The 8,022-nt window shown below is 40.3% G+C and overlaps 1 non-coding gene across 1 annotated transcript; it reads right to left on the bottom strand.

Annotated features, from left to right (window-relative positions):
- Nucleotides 1–999: 999 nt before the first annotated feature.
- Nucleotides 1,000–1,103, bottom strand: LOC112805002 (small nucleolar RNA R71). The gene has a single exon (XR_003203617.1). It is a non-coding gene; the product is annotated as a small nucleolar RNA R71 (small nucleolar RNA).
- Between the last annotated feature and the right edge of the window lie 6,919 nt (nt 1,104–8,022).

Here is an 8,022-nt window from a genome sequence, read left to right as displayed (position 1 = left end):
TTATCTAACTTCTTATCTTCTCATCTTTTTCAAATTTAATTTTAATATTTTTGTTTTAACTAACTATTTGACTTCTTGTTTGTTTCTTATCTTTTTCAAAACCAACTAACTACCTATCCCTCTCTAATTTTCAAAAATACCTCTCTCTTTTTCAAAAATTCTTTTTAGTTGTTTTAAATTTTAATTTTAATCATATCTTATCTTTAATTTTCGAAAATCACCAACCACTTTTTCAAAATTATTTTCGAAATTCTCTATCTCTTTTCTTATTCTATTTAATTATTTATTTACTAACACTTCTCTTCACCTCTCCTCATCTAAAAATCCGAACCCAATCTATCCCTTGTGTTTGGATTCTTCACTTTTCTCTCTTCTCCCCTTTCTTTTTCTACTAACATAAAGGAATCTCTATACTGTGACATAGAGGATTCCTCCTTCTTTTCTTGGTTTCTTCTCTTTCATATGAGCAGGAACAAGGAAAAAGACACTCTTGTTGAAGCTGATCCAGAACCTGAGAGGACTCTGAAGAGAAAACTAAGAGAAGCTAAATTACAACAATACAGAAGTAACCTTTCAAAAAATTTTGAACAAGAGAAGGAGATGGCAGCCGAGCCCAATAATGATAATGCAAGAAGGATGCTTGGTGACTTTACCAAGCCCACGTCCAAATTTGATGGAAGAAGCATCTCTATTCCTGCCATTGGAGCCAATAATTTTGAGCTTAAGCCTCAATTAGTTGCCTTAATGCAACAAAACTGCAAGTTCTATGGACTTCCATCTGAAGATCCTTATCAGTTTTTAACTGAATTCTTGCAGATTTGTGAGACTGTAAAGATGAATGGAGTAGATCCTGAAGTCTATAGACTCATGCTTTTCCCTTTTGTAGTAAGAGACAGAGCTAGAATATGGTTGGATTCACAACCTAAGGATAGCCTGGACTCATGGGATAAGCTGGTCACGGCGTTCTTGGATAAATTCTTTCCTCCTCAAAAGCTGAGCAAGCTTAGAGTGGATGTTCAAACCTTCAAACAAAAAGATGGTGAATCCCTTTATGAAGCTTGGGAAAGATACAAGCAGTTGACCAAAAGGTGTCCATCTGACATGTTTTCAGAATGGACCATATTAGATATATTCTATTATGGTCTATCTGAATTTTCAAAAATGTCATTGGACCATTCTGCAGGTGGATCCATTCACCTAAAGAAAACGCCTGCAGAAGCTCAAGAACTAATTGACATGGTTGCAAATAACTAATTCATGTACACTTCTGAGAGGAATTCCGTGAATAATGGGACACCTCAGAGGAAAGGAGTTCTTGAAATTGATGCCCTGAATGCCATATTGGCTCAGAACAAAGTGTTGACTCAGCAAGTCAACATGATCTCTCAAAGTCTGAATGGATGGCAAAATGCATCCAACAGTACTAAAGAGGCAACTTCTGAAGAAGCTTATGATCCTAAGAACCCTGCAATAGCAGAGGTAAATTACATGGGTGAACCTTATAGAAACACCTATAATTCATCATGGAGAAATCATCCAAATTTCTCATGGAAGGATCAACAAAATCCTCAACAAGGCTTTAACAATGGTGGACGCAATAGGCTGAGCAATAGCAAGCCTTTTCCATCATCTTCTCAGCAACAGACAGAGAATTCTGAACAAAGCACTTCTAATCTAGCCAATCTAGTATCTGATCTGTCAAAAGCCACTTTCAGTTTCATGAGTGAAACAAGATCCTCCATCAGAAATATGGAGGCACAAGTGGGCCAGCTAAGTAAGAAAGTCATTGAAACTCCTCCCAGTATTCTCCCAAGCAATACAGAAGAGAACCCAAAAGGAGAGTGCAAGGCCATTGATGTGATCAATATGGCCGAATGCACAAGGGAGGAGGAGGACGAAAATCCTAGTGAGGAAGACCTCCTGGGACGTCTCTCAAGCAATAGGGAGTTTCCTATTAAAGATCCAAGGGAATCTGAGGCTCATATAGAGACCATAGAGATTCCATTAAATCTCCTTCTGCCATTCATGAGCTCTGAAGACTATTCTTCCTCTGAAGATGATGAAGATGTGACTGGAGAGCAAGTTGCTCAATATTTAGGAGCTATCATGAAGCTGAATGCCAAGTTGTTTGGTAATGAGACTTGGGAAAGTGAACCTCCCTTGCTCATTAGTGAACTAGATACCTGGATTCAGCAAATTTTACCTCAAAAGAAATAAGATCCTGGCAAATTCTTAATACCTTGTACCATAGGCACATTGACCTTTGAAAAAGCTCTATGTGATCTGGGGTCAGGGATAAATCTTATGCCACTCTCTGTAATGGAAAAGCTGGGAATCATTGAGGTATAACCTGCCTTGTTCTCATTACAATTGGCAGACAAGTCATTGAGACAAGCTTATGGAATAGTAGAGGACGTGTTAGTAAAGGTTGAAGGCCTTTACATCCCTGCTGATTTTATAGTCTTAGACACTAGGAAGGAAGAGGATGAATGCATCATCCTTGGAAGACCTTTCCTAGCCACAGCAGGAGCTGTGATAGATGTCAACAGAGGTGAATTAGTCCTTCAAATGAATGGGGACTACCTTGTGTTTAAGACACATGGCCATCCCTCTGTGACAAAAGAGAGTAAGCATGAAGAGCTTCTCTCAGTTTAAAGTCAAGAAGAGCCCCCACAGTCAAACTCTAAGTTTGGTGTTGGGAGGCCACAACCAAACTCTAAGTTTGGTGTTAAGACCCCATATCCAAACTCTAAGTTTGGTTTTGGGACTATACAACATTGACCTGATCACCTTGTGGCTCCAAGAGAGCCCACTGTCAAGCTATTGACATTAAAGAAGCGCTTGTTGGGAGGCAACCCAATTTTTATTTATCTAATTTTTATTTTATTTTATTGTTATTTTGTGTTTTATTAGGTACATGATCATGAGGAGTCACGAAAAAAATATAAAAATTAAAAACAGAATAAAAAATAGCAGAAGAAAAATCACACCCTGGAGGAAAGGCAGACTGGCGTTCAACGCCAGTAAGGAGCATCTGGCTGGCGTTCAACGCTAGAACAGAGCACGAATCTGGCGCTGAATGCCAGAAACAAGTAACATTCTGGCGTTTGAACGCCAGGAATGTGCCTTGAGAAAAGCTGGCGCTAAACGCCAGTAACAAGCATGGAACTGGCGTTCAACACCAGAAACATGCTACACATGGGCGTTGAATGCCCAGAACATGCTTCACATGGGCGTTGAACGCCCAGAACGTGCATCACCTCGGTGTTTAAACACCATAATGGTATGCAAAGGCATTTTTGCTTGCCTATTTGGTGCAGGGATGTAATTCCTTGACACCTCAGGATCTGTGGACCCCACAGGATCACCTCAGGATCTGTGGATCCCACATGATCATCTCAGGATCTGTGGACCCCACAGGATCCACACTTAACATATTCCCACCTTACCTCCTAATCCTATAACACTCTTCCCCATGTCACACTTCCCAACAACTTCAATCTCTGAATGTCTCCTCCCAATAAACACTCTTTCCCAAAACCCTTCACCAATCACCTCAATCTCTCTTTCCCATCACCTCTTCACCACTCACATCCATCCACTCTTCCCCAAAAACCCCACCTACCTTCAAATTCAAAAACACTTTCCCACCCAAACCCACCCTAAAATGGCCGAACCTACCCTCTCCCCTTTTCCTATATAAACCCCTCCATTCCACTTTATTTTCACACTACACAACCCCCTCTTCTCTACCTTGGCCGAAACCTACACTCCCCCTTCTCCTCCATATTTTCTTCTTCTTCTTCTTCTCTTCTTTCTTCTCTTGCTCGAGGGCGAGCAATATTCTACGTTTGGTGTGGTAAAAGCATAAGCTTTTTTGTTTTTCTATTACCATCAATGGCACCTAAGGCCGGAGAATCCTCTAGAAAAGGAAAAAGGAAGATAAAAGCTTCCACCTCCGAGTCATGGGAGATGGAAAGATTCATCTCCAAAAGCCATCAAGACCACTTCTATGATGTTGTGACAAAGAAGAAGGTGATCCCTGAGGTCCCTTTCAAGCTCAAGAAAAATGAGTATCCGAAGATCCGACATGAGATCCGAAGAAGAGGTTGGGAAGTCTTAACCAACCCCATGCAACAAGTCAGAATCTTAATGGTTCAAGAGTTCTATGCCAATGAATGGATCACTAGGAACCATGATCAAAGTATGAACCCGAGCCCAAAGAATTACCTCACAATGGTTCGGGGGAAATACTTAGGTTTTAGTCCGGAAAATGTGAGGTTGGTATTCCACTTGCTCATGATGCTAGGAGATGAATGCCCCTACACTAGAAGGGTCAACTTTAATCAAAGGTTGGACCAAGTCCTAATGGACATATGTGTGGAAGGAGCTCAATGGAAAAGAGACTCCAAAGGTAAGCCAGTTCAACTAAGAAGACTGGACCTCAAGCCTGTAGCTAGAGGATGGTTGGAGTTCATTCAACGCTCCATCATTCCCACTAGCAACCGATCTGAAGTTACTGTGGATCGGGCCATCATGATTCATAGCATCATGATTGGAGAGGAAGTAGAAGTTAATGAAGTCATCTCCAATGAATTCTACAAAATAGCCGAAAAACCTTCCACCATGGCAAGGCTAGCTTTTCATCACCTTATTTGCCATCTATGTTACTCAGCTGGAGTTATCATAGAAGGAGACATCCCCATTGAAGATGATAAGCCCATCACCAAGAAGAGGATGGAGCAAGCAAGAGAGATCCTCCACGGATCTCAAGAGATGCATAAGGAAGCTCATCATCAAGAAATCCCTGAGATGCCTCAAGGGATGCACTTTCCTCCCAACAACTATTGGGAACAACTCAACACTTCCTTAGAAGATTTGAGCCACAATGTGGAACAATTAAGGGTGGAACATCATGAGCACTCCATCATTCTCCATGAAATAAGAGAAGATCAAAGAGCAATGAGGGAGGAGCAACAAAGGCAAGGAAGGGACATAGAAGAGCTTAAGGACATTGTTGGTCCTTCAAGAAGAAGACGCCACTAAGGTGGATTCATTCCTTGTTATTATTTCTTTCTGCTTTTCGGTTTTTATGTTGTGTTTATCTATGTTTTGTGTCTCAACTTCATGATCATTAGTAGTTAGTAACTATGTCTTAAAGCTATGAATAAATTCCATTAATCCTTCACCTCTCTTAAATGAAAAATGTTTTAATTCAAAAGAACAAGAAGTACATGAATTTCGAATTTATCCTTGAATTTAGTTTAATTATATTGATGTGGTGACAATACTTTTTGTTTTCTGAATGAATGCTTGAACAGTGCATATTTTTGATCTTGTTGTTTATGAATGTTAAAATTGTTGGCTCTTGAAAGAATGATGAACAAAGAGAAATGTTATTGATGATCTGAAAAATCATGAAATTGATTCTTGAAGCAAGAAAAAGCAGTGAAAACAAAAAGCTTGTGAAGAAAAAAAAAGAAAAGAAAAAAATGGCAAAAAAATAGAAAGAAAAAGAAAAAGCAAGCAGAAAAAGCCAATAGCCCTTAAAACCAAAAGGCAAGGGTAAAAAGGATCCAAGGCTTTGAGCATCAATGGATAGGAGGGCCCAAGAAAATAAAATCCGGGCCTAAGCGGCTAAATCAAGCTGTCCCTAACCATGTGCTTCTGTCATGAAGGTCCAAGTGAAAAGCTTGAGACTGAGTGGTTAAAGTCGTGATCCAAAGCAAAAAGAGTGTGCTTAAGAGCTCTGGACACCTCTAACTGGGGACTCTAGCAAAGCTGAGTCCCAATCTGAAAAGGTTCACCCAGTCATGTGTCTGTGGCATTTATGTATCCAGTGGTAATACTGGAAAACAAAGTGCTTAGGGCCACGGCCAAGACTCATAAGTAGCTGTGTTCAAGAATCAACATACTTAACTAGGAAATTCAATAACACTATCCAAAATTCTAAGTTCCTAGAGAAGCCAAAAGTGTTCAGAAGCAAAAAGCTACAAGTCCCACTCATCTAATTATAATTAATATTCATTGATATTCTGGAATTTATAGTATATTCTCTTCTTTTTATCCTATTTGATTTTCAGTTGCTTGGAGACAAGCAACAATTTAAGTTTGGTGTTGTGATGAGCGGATAATTTATACGCTTTTTGGCATTGTTTTTAGGTAGTTTTTAGTACGTTCAAGCTACTTTTAGGGATGTTTTCATTAGTTTTTATGTTAAATTCACATTTCTGGACTTTACTATGAGTTTGTGTGTTTTTCTGTGATTTCAGGTAATTTCTGGCTGAAATTGAGGGACTTGAGCAAAACTCTTATAGGAGGCTGACAAAGGACTGCTGATGCTGTTGGAATCTGACCTCCCTGTACTCGAAATGGATTTTCTGGAGCTAACGAACTCCAAATGGCGCGCTCTCAACGGCGTTGGAAAGTACACATCCAGAGCTTTCCAGCAATATATAATAGTTCATACTTTATTCGGGAATTGACTACGTAAAATGGTGCTCAACGCCAAGTACATGCTGCTGTCTGGAGTTAAACGCCAGAAACACGTCACGACCCGGAGTTGAATGCCCAAAACACGTTACAACTTGGCGTTCAACTCCAATAAAAGCCTCAGCTCGTGGATAGACCAAGCTCAGCCCAAACATACACCAAGTGGGCCCCGGAAGTGGATTTATGCATCAATTACTTACTCATGTAAACCCTAGTAGCTAGTTTATTATAAATATGACTTTTTACTAGTGTATTAGACATCTCTGGATGCCTAGTCCTTAGACCATGGGGGCTGGCCATTTGGCCATGCCTGAACCTTTTACTTATGTATTTTCAATGGTGGAGTTTCTACACACCATAGATTAAGGGTGTGGAGCTCTGCTGTACCTCAAGTTTCAATACAATTACTATTATCTTCTATTCAATTCTCTTTTATTCTTATTCCAAGATATACGTTGCACTTCAACTTGATGAATGTGATGATCCGTGACACTCATCATCATTCTCACCTATGAACGCGCGTGACTGACAACCACTTCCATTCTACCTTAGGCCGGGCGCATATCTCTTAGATTCCTCAATAGAATCTTCGTGGTATAAGCTAGATAGATGGCGGCATTCATGAGAATCCGAAAAGTCTAACCTTGTCTGTGGTAGTCCGAGTAGGATTCCGGGAATCTGGAAAGTCTAACCTTGTCTGTGGTATTCCGAGTAAGATTCCGGTATTGAATGACTGTGACGAGCCTCAAACTCCTGATGGCTGGGCGTTAGTGACAGACGCAAAAGAATCAATGGATTCTATTCCAACCTGATTGAGAACCGACAGATGATTAGCCATGCTGTGACAGAGCATTTGGACCATTTTCACTGAGAGGATGGGATGTAGCCATTGTCAAGGGTGATGCCTCCAGATGATTAGCCATGCAGTGACAGCGCATAGGACCATTTTCCCGAGAGGATGAAAAGTAGCCATTGACGACGGTGATGCCCTACATACAGCTTGCCATGGAAAGGAGTAGGAAGGATTGGATGAATGTAATAAGAAAATAGAGATTCGAGAGGAGCACAGCATCCCCATACGCCTATCTGAAATTCCCATTATTGATTTACATAAGTATTTCTATCCTATTTTATTTTCTTTTTATTATTAATTTTCGAAATTCATAATCATTTAATCTGCCTAACTGAGATTTACAAGGTGACCATAGCTTGCTTCATACCAACAATCTCTGTGGGATCGACCCTTACTCACGTAAGGTATTACTTGGATGACCCAATACACTTGCTGGTTAAGTTGAACGTAGTTGTGATCACATATGCCAAAGAGCCATTAAATAAATCTCATGCAAATACAAAGAGGGCAATCACAATTTCGTCCACCAATCGGCCCGGGCATTTTGTTCTCGGGGTATGTGACGAATCTCATACTCTCCAAGTTGTCCACGCTGTTCCCTGGTTTTGTCCAAGTACTTTTTCATAGTGGGATATTTGGCTTGGTAGCTTCCTGCTATTTGTGAAGTAACTACTTGT

The sequence above is a fragment of the Arachis hypogaea genome, chromosome 5 (genome assembly GCF_003086295.3).
Source record: "Arachis hypogaea cultivar Tifrunner chromosome 5, arahy.Tifrunner.gnm2.J5K5, whole genome shotgun sequence".
Classification (NCBI taxonomy): domain Eukaryota; kingdom Viridiplantae; phylum Streptophyta; class Magnoliopsida; order Fabales; family Fabaceae; genus Arachis; species Arachis hypogaea.
Note: the sequence above shows the minus strand (reverse complement) of the source record. Positions and strands in the feature narration are given on the sequence as shown.